Raw genomic sequence first — 9,628 nt, 5'->3', positions numbered from 1 at the left:
CAATAGAATTGTGCATATTACCACGATTTATTTGCAATTAAGAATTTTATCGTATATGGAGATGTACAGTCATAACTATTCAATTTTCAATTTCAAAATCTGTAATTTGAATGAAATCAATAATAGGCCCCAGGAATATAGGAATTTAATATGGAAATCAAGGTTGGGAAGTGGTGCTTCTAAAAGGAAATGGTTTGGAAAATTACCAATCATGTGTACGAAAAGTACTAAATTTAGTACAATTTAGATTTGGGTGAACGTAAAGAGCTGGAAACCTGAAATTTGGAATTAAGGTTACTGTTGTAGTGTAGGATTGAGATATGAGGGTAGTTTTGGAAATTCGTGCTTATGTGTACGAAAAGTACTAAATGGTACTAAATTTGATACAATGGGGATTTGGGTGAACGGATAATAGCTGGAATCTCGAAATTTGGAATTGAGATTACTGGTGGGGTGTAGGATTGAGGTAGTTTTGAAAATTCGTACTTATGGGTACGAAAAGTACTAAATGGTGCTAAATTTAGTACAATATGGATTTGAATGAACGGATAGAGCTGGAAACCTGAAATTTGGAATTAATATTACTGTTGAAGTGTAGGATTGAGATATGAAGGTGGTTTTGGAAATTAGTACTTATGTGTACGGAAAGTACTAAATGGAACTAAATTTTGTATAATGGGGATTTGGGTGAACGGATAGCGCTGGAATCTCTAAATTTGGAACTGAGATTACTGGTGGAGTTTAATATTGTGGAAGTTTTGGAAATTCGTACATAGGGTACGAAAAATACTAAATAGCACTAAATTTGGTACAGTTTCGATTTGGGTGAACGGATAGGGCTTGATTCCTCAAATTTGGACTGAGGATCACTGATGAAGAGTAAGGAAGATGCACCAAAGGGTTTTTGGAAACTTGAGTGTACGAAAAGTAATAATTGGTACTAAATTTAGTACAATTTGGATTTGAGTGAACGGATAGAGCTGGATTCCTGAAATTTGGAATTGATATTACTGTTGGAGTGTAGGACTGGGGAAGTTTTGGAAATTCTTACTTATGTGAATGAAAAGTACTAAATGGTACTAAATTTGGGACAATGGGGATTTGGGTGAACGGATATAGTTGGAATCTCGAAATTTGGAATTGAGATTACTGGTGGGGTGTAGAATTGAGGTAGTTTTGAAAATTCGTACTTATGGGTACGAAAAGTACTAAATGGTACTAAATTTAGTACAATTTGGATTTGGGTGAACGTATGTATGTAGCTGGAAACCTGAAATTTGGAATTAAGATTACTGTGAAGTGTAGGACTGAGATATGAGGGTGGTTTTGGAAATTCGTACTTATGTGTTCGAAAAGTACTACATTTGGTACAATAGGGATTCGAGTGAACGGACAGAGCTGGAATCCTGAAATTTGAAATTGAGATTACTGTTGGATCATAGGATTGGGGAAATTTTGGAAATTCGTATTTATGTGTACGAAAAGTACTAAATGGTACTAAATTTATTACAATTTGGATTTGGGTGAACGGATAGAACTGGAATCCTGAATTTTAAGTATCAAGGTTGGGAAATGGCGTTGAAATAAGGAAATGGTTTTGGAAGTTCGTATTTATGATTACGAGCAGTACTAAATTTGGATTTGGGTGAACGGATAGAGCTGGAATCCTAAAGTTTTGAATTAAGATTACTGTAGGGGCGTAGGATTGAGATAGTTTTAGAAATTCGTACCTTTGAGTACGAAAAGTACTAAATGGTAATAAATTTGGTACAATTTGGATTTGGATGAACGGATAAAGCTGGAATTCTGAAATTTGGAACTAAGATTACTGTCGGACAGTAGAATTGAGGTAGTTTTGGAAATTCGTACTTATGGGTACAGAAAGCACTAAATTCGGTACAATTTGAATTTTAGTAAACGGATAGTGTTGGAATTAGGAATTAAGATTACTGTAGGAGTGTAGTATTGAGGAAATTTTTAAAAGTGCGTACGAGAAGTACTAAATGGTACTAAATATGGTACAATGTGGATTTGGGTGAACTGTAGAGCTGGAATCCTGAAATTTTTGTTTGGGAAAGAAATGGTACTAAATTTGATACAATTTGGATTCGGGTGAATTAATAGAGCTGGAATCCTGAAATTTGGAATTACGATTACAGTCGAAGAGTAGGATTCAGGTTGTTTTGAAAAAGCAAACTTATGGTTACGAAAAGCACTAAATGGTACTAAATTTAGTACAATTTGTATGTAGGTGAACGGATAGCGGTGGAATCCTGCAATTTGAAAGTATGATTATTGTAGCCCTGTTGCGTTGAGGAAGTTTTGAAAATTGGTACGAAAATTCTAAATTGTTCTATATTTAGTGCAATTTTAATTTGGTTTAACGGATAGAGTTTGAATCCTGAAATTTGGAAGTAAGATTACTACTAAAGTGAAGGATTGAGGTAGTTTTGGAAAATCTTTCTTATGGGTACGAAGAGTTCGACTTGATACTAAGTTTGGTACAATTTGGAATTGGACGAACGGATACAGCTGGAATCTTGAGATTTGGAATTACTGTAATTATTATGGAATTTACTGTAATTATTTTGTATTAATGTCCGTGTATGGCTGAGATATGTCGTCGAAATACGTACCATAAGTATACGAAAATTACTTAATGGTACTCAATTTGTTTTTGGGTGTAGGGACAGTGCTGGAATTTTTATTTTTTGGAGTTAGGGTGTGTATTGGTGTGCAACGTTGATCTCGCTGTTAATGTGTAAGGGTGAGATACGGCTGATCTTTTTTAAAAACGTACTAAGGTAAAAATAAATATTGATTAAAATTGGTATTAGTGCGACCAAATTTTCAGTGTTTGTCATTTCCATATTATATATTGTTTATTTGTTTTTTTTATATCCTTTCCGCATACGAAGTAGCGGGCATTTTGCTAGTATATATATATATATATATATATATATATATATATATATATATATATATTAGGGTAGGGCGATTTGTTTTTTCAGACTTAAACCACTATAACTTAGCCATTTGTTAACTGATTAAAAAAATAATATTTTGTTTGAAAGATATTATGCGCCCCTTTAAAAGTAAGAAGGATCAATAGGAATTTGTTGTGAGAAAAAGAAGATATGTCCGTTTAAATTTAAAAATGTAGGAAACCCAGATTTTCAATACATTTACCGTTATAAAAAAATAAAACGAAGTGACCCAAACGAACTAAGGGCATTTTGGTTGTCCATAGATCCCAACACGAGAGAATTTTGCATCAGAACGCTTGAATAATTTTCTGGACAAATTTTGTACCACAATGCCATTTGTCGAAATTTTCTGAAAAGTTTGCACATTCTTCAGGCCAAAACTGCCTGAAGGAGCGTTCCAATGCTTTTGCGAAGTTTTTAATTACTCTCTTGGCTACAATTTTTGTCTTTGTAGTGGATCGAAAATCTCAATGGTTTGGCTGTTATATGCCAAAATATCCAAAAAACATCAATAAAAAACTTAAAGTCAAAATCGGGAGACTCGATTTTCACGGTAGAGATATGGTTCAGTGGACTTTTTTGCTCAGTTCAATTCCAGGAAAGGAGTTCTGAAACAGACATATCCAGTAGTGAGTAACATTTTTGGATATCCCGTGTGAAAATTTCATCACGATTTTATAAACGTTTGTACACTTCGAGTCATAAAAACTTAAAATTTTGAAAAGAAATGCGGATGTCCTTGCGGGTCCGCCATATTCTAGAGTGGAAAATATTCTCTAAAATGTATGGGAATGATTTATGCGTAAAATTTACGACTAAAGGAGACAGCCGTCTTCCAAAACTGAACTTGTTGAATGAAAAAAGCAAGCTTTGTTGGGCATTACACCCGATTATTTAAAGAATCCTTGCCAAAGCAGGATATACGGGTGTATCCTTAATCAGGAGGGATATACTTTTACTGAAAATTACTGAAAGTACTTCGTTTTCAATATAGAGTAAATATGCATCGATATTCTACTACAATCTTTCTGTATTCCCAAGTTTTAAAGGGGGTTTTATTCAAATGAGCCTATTTTTTTACTTAAATTTTTGACTTTATTTAGTTTTCCTTGCATAATTCTTATAAAAATTGGATTTGAATGCAAATGAATGACTATGTTTACTCCAACCACATGAAGCAAAATGTAATAAAACTTAAAAATTTCATATCTTGTATAAATGTAGGTTGCAAAAAAATTTGCAGGGGTGTTCTATTCAAATGAGCGGTAGTATATATATATATATATATATATATATATATATTAGGCTACAACTTTTTCATTTGACAACGTTTATTAACATTTATCGTACCACTAGAAATACTAAAATCCCCTGTAGAACCTCGTTCGACAACTTAGATTTAAGGCCAATTAAATTTACTACAATACAGAACTTTGTGTATTTTTAAATCTAATTCAAATTCTTGACTGATACTAAACTTATAATATGGCAATGTCAACTCCATTGGCTTGCTCGAAAAAGCATGTACAACAAGCATATCCATTTTTAAAATTACTTTGATTTAAACCGCCAAACAGTAAAAATGTGTTACTTTCGAAGGAGGTGTCACCGCAAATATTCTACAATATACAGTCCACTAACCTGAGATTGTAATTGGATTAGCGAAATAATTTTCTTTTGGATTTCATCCGCCGTTTGGCATTTTTCAAATACCAACCACGAAATCATTTACGATGATTTCTTGTCTTGTTGGTACTCTTCTCAAGAATTTGTACCAATTGTTGCTGGAAGTCGTCTATTAACACCAAAAACCAACAAAAGAGAGCGATTCGAGAGAGACATTTTGACAGTTCTTTCACTGAGAGTTTGCAAATTCTTGCTGGACAAATTTCTTCTAGCAGCAACTAGCAATTCTTCTTCTTCCTGAAAACAATCAATCATCCGTTTTTAATTTGTTGTTGATTTATGTTTGTGAAAATAAAAAACAATTTTATTGTGGAAATAACATAGTCGAATTGTATTGTTTTATGGAGAACAAATTTGTAAAGTGGAAAAACTTTTTTGTTTCATCTTCTATTTACTTTTAATAAAATACAAAGTGTTTGCTTCCTTTATTGGCGGACAAATTCTTCTAATTTGGCAAGCCACATGATTGCTTGCTGGTTTTTGCTGGGAATGTGTCTGTTTACTTTTACAATTTTCTAGCAAAAGAGAATAAAAACCCCTTACTCTCTGAGAAAGTTCTTGCTGGAAAATTCTTGGTGGGAAAGTAACCAGACAGACTTAATTCTTCCAAAATTTTTCAACTTACCCTGAAATCAAGGAAATCAGATTTTAAAATCACCGCATCTGTCATTGTTTTTTCTAGTTTAAACCAGTTAATGCCATCATCGCTTAAAGCAATAGACGACTGTTAAAAGTTCTAATGTCTAGAACTAGCCGTTCCAAATGTTTACAAGCCAGCTCCTATCGATATCCTGATCGGTAGTGACAGCCTACCTAATATTATTGGAAAAGAATATTTGAGGAATCTTGTTAGCTCAAGACACCAAATTTTGGTGAATCGTCAATGGATAACCAAAATCTTTGTCTGTTGTCCTGAACGGCAACAACAGATCCTTTGAATGAAGAGTAAATAAAGTTCTTGGATCTCGAAAATGCTTGAAATGAAAACTCTCTTTCCGTATCTGACATTTGGTGTGAGGAATTTTATAAGGAAACTGTTCACCGAAGTCTTGATGGTAAATATGTCGTGCGACTACTATTTAAATAGAATTTACCACCTAACCAGTACCTTGAGTCTTCTAGATGCGATGCTATGTGCCAATTTCTGAGAATGGAGAAGAGAATTGATAAATATTCTAACATTGCTTTATAATAAAACACGGTTCTTATTGAATACATCTTCTTCCGTCACATGTGGCTAATAAACAGCTTTGAAATAGTCGATAATTCTAAATTCTTGTCTTTTCAGCTGATGCATCATGCAGTTGTAAAGCCTGAACGGACCTCTACTAAAGTGACGGTATTCTTAGTGCCTCAAAACGAACTTACAGCGGATTTCATTTAATGACATAAAGGTCCTACTTTGCAAAATTAACTGATAAATGTTGTTCTACGCTGGAGTTTACTTAAATGTGTGTTCAATGGCAAAATTCAAAAAATGTACCGCCAAATATTCGTTCATAAGATGATCACCCATGTCAGCGGATTCTGTTTCGAACTTCTTCAGTGGAGAAAGTTCAAGATTTTTATTTGCAAACCATTACCTTCACACCTTATCTGGCAACTCGAACATTACTTCAGTTAAGTGACGGCAACAAAGAGACACATCCAACTGCATATAATTCTCTGAAGAATAAAATGTATGTTGACGACATTTTATGTGGAGCCCAATCCTTAACAGAGGCAAGATCGTACCTTCACGAGGTAGTCGATCGGCTAATTCCGCGGGATTTCCGTTAAAGAAAATTACTTCGAATAACCCACAATTTCTTCAAAAACTTCCAACAGAAGATCTTCTTAGCGAATATATTTTTAAAAATAGACGATGTCAATGAAGCCGAAACTTTAGGCATTCAGTGGAATGCAATGTCTGATTATTTCTTCTACAAGTTGACACTCTATGAGACCCCAACTGGTTCTGTTAAAAACGGTCCAATGTTGGCATGTTGTTTGATCCAGCTGGTTGGTTGACCCCCAATTGCTGTTCATGCTTGTCTATTCGGTCAACCTCTAAACACAATGTTAGATACACCAATTTACTTGTTTCTTAAACCAAAAAGCTCCAAAACTGTTAGCCCGCCCTGATAAAAATTATGTGGTTGAAACTATCAACACCTGACATTTGCTTATGGACTGATGCCACAATTACACTAGCTTCGATCAGTAAATGATGATCGTCAAAGCAATCTTATCTACCTATTGCCAATTTGTCGGACGAAGAAGTCTTCCGTATAAAAATTTTCCGGCAGTGGAACAAACTTCGTTGGGACCAACCGCATACTTACTCATGAATATAAACTGTTCGTACAACCAGCTAAAAATACCTTTTTAAAAATACAACATGTGGTTTCCCTTGGCATGTTATCCCGCCCATGCCCGCCATATGGGTGACCAAGTGTATGAAAACTTATCTCGGAAAAGTAGCAGGACATTCAAAGTATGCCTACGAAGAGTTTTCAATCTGTGCTAAGATTCATAATAACATTTTACATTTCATTACCGCTGCTCGTGTTCCAAAACGCAGTATTTGCATTTAGAGGTATTTCATAAACCAACCTTTCAACAAATTAATTGCTTATGCGATGCCATTAGCCATCAAGTCTCCAGAAGCGATCAAAGGTAAACAATTACAAGCCATTACAATCATCTCACTGATGTCGCCGACCCTCACTTTTTCAATCCGTTTAATATTGAAATAATACTGGCATACGACCAGATTCCAAAAATTTTAAAAGCTGAATTAATACAAACTTCCTGCAATCATATCCGGGGGCTGCCAGTACTGAACTATGTTTCAATAAAAGGGGCGGTATGTTGGACCTCGTTCAACAACCTAGATTTAAGTCAAAATTAATTTACTACAAAACTGAACTATGTTTATTTTTATATTGAATCCAAATTCTCAGATGATAATAAAATCATAATTTGGCAACCGCAACTCCTCTGAGTTCTCACTCAATGGATGAAAGGCTACCATTTCTAAAATGACGCTATAAGCTATTAACTATAACCCCATTTTGCCTTTCTTCAATATACAGTGGCGGCCACCTAATTAGGGACAATAAATTCAGTTTAATAGATTACTCGATTACATTTAAAAATAAGAAGATTTTGATGAAACAAGTTTTGCATATAAGGTATTGGTATAAGCACTATCGAGTGATGTCAAAAATTACGGAGATCCTCCATATGTGGGGGAAGTGCAGCCCACTTTTCTAAAAATGGTCCAGATTAGCCTGGCCAGCTAATTAGGGACATTAGTAGTAAAATCAACTTTAAGGCTAATTGATGCACATTTTTATACAAGAATAGTTCGTATAAGTTAGTTTATAGTGTATTCAACTGATTTCCTGCTTTATCCCCATCGGAAGTCCCTTAAGGGGCCAAAGTATTACTATAATCCCTAATAACATGCTTTAGACATTATTTTCCATTAATGCACCAAAAATATGCATATTTATTTGGCTCTTTATAACAAACATTATATTTCTACTAACCTCAGACATCACTCCGAACCATACACTTCAATTGCCGCTCCATACTGGGTGTATATTTATCCTTAAATTACTTATTCACCAATTTGGTTGAGTCATTAAGGTGAAAATCCTATTTGTAGAATTAGTTATGAAGCATTTTTAAGTCAACAAAATGTGGTAACCTAATCATTATTATGCCGACGTAATGTAAAGAAAATGTTTTTGCCGCTATCTATAAAATTGAGCAAAATTTAGATAAGGGATTATTTACATACACAATTTTTAAAAAGGCTGTAAAACACCGAACATTGATGGCAGCCCTAGGGATACTTGTGTTAGCTTTTGTATGGAACAAAGTTCATTTTCACATCGAAATCAATCAATACTACTCGTTTTTGAGGAAAAATCTGTTTAAATTGCTGCAAAAATTATACAATGCATACAAACAAACCGTTGGAACTATTTGAATAGTTTTAAAATGGTACACACATATTTTATTCCATGCCGAAAAGCTCCAGTTGTTGAAATAAATGCAAAATGTTTTTAACACTTTATGTCAGAATGCCGATGACCAGATTACCATGTTTTTGGTGCATTAACGGAAAAAAAGGCCTAGAGCACATTATCAGGGATTATAGTAATACTTAGGCCCCCTAAAGGACTTTCGGCGGGGGTAAAGCATGAAATCAGTTGAATACACTATAAATTAACTAACACGAGCTATTGTTGTATAAAAATGCGCATCAATTAACCTTAAAGTTGATTTTACTACCAATGTCCCTAATTAGCTGGCCATATGGTTCATTTTTAGAAAATATGGTTCATCTTTAGAAAAGTGGGCTGTACTTTCCTCACGTATGAAGAATCACCGTACGTTTTGACATCACTTTGACTAGTGCTTATGCCAATACCTTATATGCAAAATGTATTTCATCAAAATCTTCACATTTTAAAATGTTATCGAGTAATCTATTAAACTGAATTTATTGTCCCTAATTAGTTGGCCGCCACTGTACATTACATTAACTCGGCCTACCCCCGAGATTGTACAGTCCCTCTTTCAAATATAACTCACGTGGTTGGACGTGTCTTCGAGGAACAAAGATATAAGAGGTAAAAAGGTTTTACCAATTTCCACAAAAAACTTTTTGTGTGTTTAACGTGATAAATGTTATCTCATGACCATGTTGATTTGCAGGTCTCTTCTTTGACATAATCTCTACTTGTATTTAAAATCGATCGGAAAAATTACTGCGACATAGAGAACATAAAAAAATTCGTGAGATCGGACCTTATATCCTGTAATTTTATTAAAATTTTAATGGACGGACGAACACACAACACTAGATGGGTTACGACGAAAATGTTGCAGAGTTACATACATTTTGGCAAAACATACTTATAATACACCTTCCTTATAATACACTTGCTTCATGGTAA

The sequence above is a fragment of the Musca autumnalis genome, unplaced genomic scaffold (assembly GCF_047663935.1).
Source record: "Musca autumnalis isolate F117 unplaced genomic scaffold, ASM4766393v1 scaffold_63, whole genome shotgun sequence".
Taxonomy (NCBI): Eukaryota; Metazoa; Arthropoda; class Insecta; order Diptera; family Muscidae; genus Musca; species Musca autumnalis.
Note: the sequence above shows the minus strand (reverse complement) of the source record.